The sequence below is a fragment of the Miscanthus floridulus genome, unplaced genomic scaffold (genome assembly GCF_019320115.1).
Source record: "Miscanthus floridulus cultivar M001 unplaced genomic scaffold, ASM1932011v1 os_2707_1_2, whole genome shotgun sequence".
NCBI classification, from domain to species: Eukaryota; Viridiplantae; Streptophyta; class Magnoliopsida; order Poales; family Poaceae; genus Miscanthus; species Miscanthus floridulus.
Window position 1 is genome coordinate 7,489 of NW_027098468.1, and position 6,623 is coordinate 14,111.

The following is a 6,623-nucleotide window of genomic DNA, read 5'->3' on the forward strand; positions in this document are numbered from 1 at the left end:
AATCAAGAAAATGAAGAATGGCACATTTGTGAGTCAAGGCAAGTATATCAAGGACGTGCTCAAGAAGTTTGAAATGGATGAGAGTAAAGCTATTAGTACACCAATGGGAATAAGTGGAAGCTTGGATAGTGATGCTAGTGGCAACATAGTGAATCAAAAGATGTATCGGTCCATGATTGGAAGTCTACTCTATGTGACCGCATCAAGGCCGGATGTGATGTTTAATGTATGCATGTGTGCTAGATTTCAAGCCTCACCAAGAGAAAGTCATTTGAAGGCAACTAAGAGAATATTGAGGTACTTGAAGCATACACAATATGTTAGATTATGGTATCCCAAAGGAGCAAGATTTGAGTTGATTGGATATTTGGATTCCAATTATGTGGGATGCAAAGTTGAGAGAAAGAGCACATCAGGCACATATCAACTATTGGGAAGATCACTTGTATCTTGGTCATCAAAGAAGCAAAATAGTGTAGCACTTTCAACCGCCGAAGCGAAGTACATTTCGGCCGATAGTTGTTGTGCTCAATTACTTTTGATGAAGGCTACCTTGAGTGACTTTGGAATCAAGTTCAAACAAGTGTCATTGCTATATGACAATGAAAGTGCCGTAAAGCTCACCAACAACCTGGTTCAACACTCAAGAACAAAGCATATAGATGTCCGTCATTACTTCATAAGAGATCACCAACAAAAAAGGGACATTGCATAGAGAGTGTGGGCACCAAAGATCAACTTGCCGACATATTCACCAAGCCATTTGATGAGAAGAGGTTTTACAAGGTATGGAATGAATTGAACATACTTGACTTCTCCAATATGTGTTGATGCACCCCCACTATATGACATGCCTCTCCTTCGAGCAAAGCAAGGTAAAGCTGATTGACATGTTATCCATCCATTGCTAAGGACTTGTTTAGTGCATCTAGTCATTCCTATCATGTCCTAGGCTCATTTATGAAAATCAAATGAATTTGATGCTTGTATGGTACCACTATTGCTTGTATGTTTGAAATGATCTAGTGGTAGCGTATGATATGTTTGTGGGCTTGTAAACCTAGTGTTTGATTTAGAAAATGAGCTATAAGTGTTTAACTCAACATGATACAAGATAACCCTTATTTGAAGGTGTGAAGAAGCTTGTCCTTGGATCAAACCAAGTTAAATATCTTTTGCAAGTAATCTAGATTGAACCAAATTGAGAAAATGATCCTCATTTCACATGGTTTTACCCCAACCTATCTATAATTTGAGCTCACCTTTTATGCTAATTGTTGCCAAAGGGGGAGAGAAACAAAGATATGAGTGATAGGGAGAGATATGATAAAGGAAAGGGATCAATTAAAATTTTGAGCACACAAGTAGGGGGAGCAAGCTCATAAACTTGTATGTTAAGTAACTAGACTCATGCTCACATTATGAAAACTAGACCCTTACTTTTAATGTTGATCTCATGGGGTATTCTAGTTTTTGTATATGTCTAGTTACTAATGGTGCTAAGGATGGTATAATGGTGCACTCCGATTGGTATCACGCTTCAAAGGTCCATCTCTTATACCTTAGCATCATTTGGTAGAAATTGACTCCTATATTTCCTATCTAAGCATATGTGCAAGTTATAATCCAAACTCTTAGCACACATGTAGGGGGAGCAATTACTACCATTTGGAGTTCATGAAACTTGTCCATATTCTTTTACACATGATAAATATGCTTGGGCAAGCAACGTGGATTCAATTAAATCTCAATTTATATCTTTATGAAAGGGTTGTCATCAATTACCAAAAAGGGGAGATTGAAAGCACTAGTTTGGTTTTGGTTAATTGATGAAACCCTAAGTGCTAACCTAGTTTATCAAAGTAATTATGAGATAGGAAGCACTACTCCAAGTGATGAAGCAATGGCGAAGATCATGACAATGGTGATGGCATGATGATGATCAAATGCTTAAACTTGGAAAAGAAGAAAGAGAAAAACAAAAGGCTCAAGGTAAAGGTAAAATTGCAGGAGCCATTTTGTTTCGGTGATCAAAACACTTAGCGAGTGTGATCACATTTAGGATAGATAGCCGTACTATTAAGATGAGTGAAACTCGTATCGAAATGCAGTTATCAAAGTGCCACTAGATGCTTTAATTCATTGCATATGCATTTAGGATCTAGTGGAGTACTAATACCCTTGAAAACATTTGTGAAAATATACTAACACATGTGTACATGGTGATACACTTGGTGGTTAGCACATTTAAGCAAGGGTGAAGAAGATAGAGTTGAAATGGAGTTGGTCGCAATGATGTTGGTGTCGGTCAACTGACCGGACGCTGGATCACCCAGCGACCCAACGCTGAAGGGCTACATTCGGTCATGTTGTCGGATGGCACAATGACTGGGGTTAAGCACCGGACGTTGGTCTATGTCTGGTCAAGCGTGACCAGACGCGTCCGGTCGGCAAAAGACGGTTTTGAGAGCTTACTGGAAACGATCGGATACTGGGGTCTAAGCGTCCGGTCACTTGTGCTGGAGCGTCCGGTCAGTTAATAGCCATTGAGATCTGGCGGCTCAGGTTTAACTCAGAATGACACGTGGCTTACATCGGGCGACCGGACGCTGGATCCAGTGTCCGGTCAACTAGACCGGAGCATCCGGTCACCCCGATCAATACCTAGTAAAGGGGTACAACGGCTCTATTTCGTGGGGGCTCCTATTTAAGCCCTATGGCCGGCTGTAGCTCACAACTCTTGCATATTTTCATTGACATAGCAACCTTATGAGCTTAGCCAAAGCCCTCCCACTCATCTCCATCATTGATCCATCATCTTTGTGAGATTGAGAGAGAATCCAAGTGCATTGCTTGAGTGATTGCATCTAGAGGCACTTGGTATTCGTGTTGCGCTGCGGATTTTGCTTGTTACTCTTGGTGGTTGTCACCACCTAGATGGCTCGATGTAGCGGTGGAGGATCGGCATGATTTGGTGATTGTTCGTGGCCGTCTTCGGTGATTGTGAGGAGAGTTGTACCTTTCCCGGCGGAGTGTCGAAAGGTAACTCTAGTAAATTGCTTGTGTCATTGAGTTACCTCACTTGTGGGTAGGTTCTTGCGGTGTCCAATCGTGTGGACGAGGTTTATGAAACACCTCTTAGCCGCCGAACCACCAAGTGTTAGTTGATACAACGGAGACATAGCGTGTTGGCAAGCACGTGAACTTCGGGAGAAAATCGGTTGTCTCTTGCCCATTTGGTATTCTCCCGGTGATTGGTATATATTCACCTTGTGATTGGTTCATCCCTTTACACGTCGGTATAATCACCCTACTCACTCTCTTACATTCTTGCAAACTAGTAGTAGCAAGCTCTTTAGTGTAATTAGAATTGAGAGCTTGCTTTCATATTTAAGTTTGCTTAGTGAAGCTCTGTAGAGTAGAAAGATTGAGAGCTCTTAGTGAGTAGTATCATAGCAAATTGTGTGCCTAGCTATCATTGCAACTAGAATTGTTGGATAGGTGGCTTGCAACGCTTGTAGAGCTAGAGCAAGTTTGCATTTCGCCATTTGTCATACTAATCAAATTGCTCTAGTTGATTTGTAAGTTTTAAGTAGGCTATTCACCCCCCTCTAGCCATATTAGGACCTTTCATCATGCTGCTGCGCTGCCGTCACAAGGCCATCCCCGACCTGTATCGGCGCCTCGCCCATCCTCAATCCGCGCCAGACATTCCCTGCTTCTAGGATGGAGCACTGAGAAGAAGAAGGTGCCGCCGTTGCATGCAAGATGCTTAGGTCTTCATCGGACCCTTCGTCGACGATGAACACCCAACAAGTATGCTCGCCCTTCTCCTCTCTTTATGTTGTACGAGACCGAGCACCCGAACCCTGTTGTCATTTATATTTAGATCTGATCTAATTACAAATGTATACATGTATCCATTTCAAAGATATCAGAGGTACATGTGCACGCTCAATGTCCTTTATTGGATCCGCACCTGTGATTCTGTGTGCTTTGATTTAGTGGGCTTGAATATGGTCGAAAGAGCATGCCTGCGCAAAATGATTTGCTATGTCCTTGGGAGAAATGGAAACCTGAGAAAAATGGCTAGAGAAAATGTGGCAACTCCATGTTGCTTTATAATTGTAATAACCATAAGTTATTCTGATATATTAAATATCTTAAAATTCCATTGTTCTTATCCTTTTATTCTTATTTATGTATAGGTGCCCAATTTTAACTAGATTGCACTGCAATGTCTATGTATATTTGAAACATAAATTCTCATTGTAATAGGGCAGCGTCAGGATAGCAATATGTGCAAAGAGACAGTGAGGAGTGAGGAGTGAGGAGCGAGGAGCCACCTAATGTTACATGAAATATATTGATGTTTCCTATTTTCTCCTTTTATTATTGGATAGATATTGCTTGTGTGTACTATGAATGAGCTAAATATTACTTGTGTGTACTACAAATGAGCTGACCTATTTTACATAGTCGACTGCTGTGTTTTAAATAATTCTGTATATTGTCAAAGGTCAACTCTTCTGTTTTTGTGTTATTTGTTTCTATTATCTTGCAACAACATTCTGGGTTTGGAGCTTTGTAAATGATGATCTTACTCGGATTCCCCTTCAGGACATCTAAATGGATGATGCAAATTTGAGTTTCTAATGCCCTCATGCCCAAATGATATGTAGATTGTTTAGTTTCCCTTTCCATTTCTAGGATAAATTACTGGTCTGAATAATTGTAATGTTGTAGTTTCTTAAACTCATCCATTGGGATTCGGTTGTAGGACTGATTTATTTCTACTGTTTGATTGTTTGGGTATTGAAGAATGACGATGGAACAAAGGTTGAATACAGGCTTTGGAACCCCTTCTGTTCCAAGTTGGCTGCTGCTGTGCTTGGTGGCATTGACAACATCTAGATTGTAAGTTGATTTACTTATCTTGAATGTGCAAAAGTTCTATTTGTTTTCTTGTAAGTAAGAATCTGTGGCGATGTTATAGCTGACAATTTGTTAATATGTTTAGGCTCCTGGTACTCGGGTGCTGTATCTTGATGCTGCTTCTGGCACAACTGTTTCTCATGTGTCTGATATTGTAGGACCGGTGAGCTCTCTATCACAAAAGTCTCTTACTGATTCTTGGCTTTGTTTAGTCTGTTGTCTTAAGAATTTGGATGCTGTTGCAGGATGGACTGGTCTATGCTGTTGAGTTCTCTCACAGGAGTGAAAGAGACCTTGTCAAATGGCAAAGAAGAGGACCAATGTGATCCCCATTATTGAGGATGCCAGGCACTCGGCAAGGTACTGGATGCTGGTTGGCATGGTTGATGTTATCTTCTCTAAGGTAGCACATTACTTTTTATTGATTATTGATACATGTTTCTTGATAATCTTATTTGCTATGTTTGTCAACTTGGATTCATTATTTGGAACCGGTAATGCCCTTCTATGTTAGAATCTTGAATCGTCTTTGTTTTTCACACATATGTTGTTGATCATAAGTTTCATTTTCTGTTTGTTGTCCTCTAGTGCCAACTTTGTTGATTTTCTCAAATTATACGATTCCAACTGTGTATCTGATATTTAGGAATCACCTGTCTTTGCCTTGTTTGGACCATTGTAGTTTAGAACAGTTTGTTGCTTGATGGGTTTATAATACTAAGTTTCAGTTTTGTTTTTGACATAGAACAGTAACATTGGCAGCACTACCTTGATTTGGTCATGCAACTGTGCATTGTCTGGTGCTGTTCAATATGCAGTTTGAATGAATCTGGGGATCCATGGTTATATACTTATATACATATAATTTTTCTTAGCTTCATATTCATACACATACACTAGAAATTTTGCAATGTGAGGCAACCCTTTCTGTTGGGGGAAGGGAAATTGTAACACGTGGTTTATAGCTTCTAAACGATGCGTGATTGTGTTACCCTGCAGGCTAGATCTTAGCCCTTAATGCTTCATACTTTTTGAAGCATGGTGGCCACTTTGTCATTTCAATTAAGGTACTTTGCAGCTACACAACCAGGAGTTGGTTTTTTCTCATGTTAATTCTATATCATCGGTTTTAGATACATAATCATGGTCTGCATTGATCTAAACAAGAACAAACTATTTTTGCTCAGGCGAATTGTATTGACTCTACCCTGCCCGCTGAGGCCGTGTTTGCTGCTAAAGTGGAGAAGCCCAAGGCGGATCAGTTCAAGCCTGCCGAGCAGGTGACCTTGAAGCCCTAGGAGCGTGACCATGCCTGTTTTGTGGGTGGCTACAGGATGCCCAAGAAGCAGAAGGCTACCTCTTAGAGCGGAATCGGTGTTTGTCTTTCCTACCAAAGATGCTATGTTGTATTGCGGTGAAAGAAACTTTGAAGTATTAGGGTTTTATATAGCATCTACTATCTTGACAGACCTGCAGTGATGCTGGTTTACCCGCAACTGTATCGGCTGTGAGGACCTCATGCAGTGTTGCTGGTTTAACAACTTTTTGTTGTTGATGCTAAACGTTTGAGTGATCAGCTTGGATTTGTTGCCCTTTGGTTTTCTTGTTACGGACTGAATTATCTTTCCGATGTGGGCATAACTTGGGATCTGGGTCTCAATCCTCAGCCTGCTCGAGGATTAAGAGTT

At 40.6% G+C, this 6,623-nt stretch overlaps 1 non-coding gene and 1 pseudogene across 1 annotated transcript; both read left to right on the forward strand.

Moving 5' to 3' along the window:
- The first annotated feature begins 4,585 nt into the window (after nucleotides 1-4,585).
- Nucleotides 4,586-4,660, forward strand: LOC136535361 (small nucleolar RNA snoR60). Its single transcript, XR_010778982.1, has one exon. It is a non-coding gene; the product is annotated as a small nucleolar RNA snoR60 (small nucleolar RNA).
- A 161-nt stretch (nucleotides 4,661-4,821) lies between these two features.
- LOC136535360 (rRNA 2'-O-methyltransferase fibrillarin 2-like) lies at nucleotides 4,822-6,299 on the forward strand (annotated as a pseudogene).
- Nucleotides 6,300-6,623: the final 324 nt, after the last annotated feature.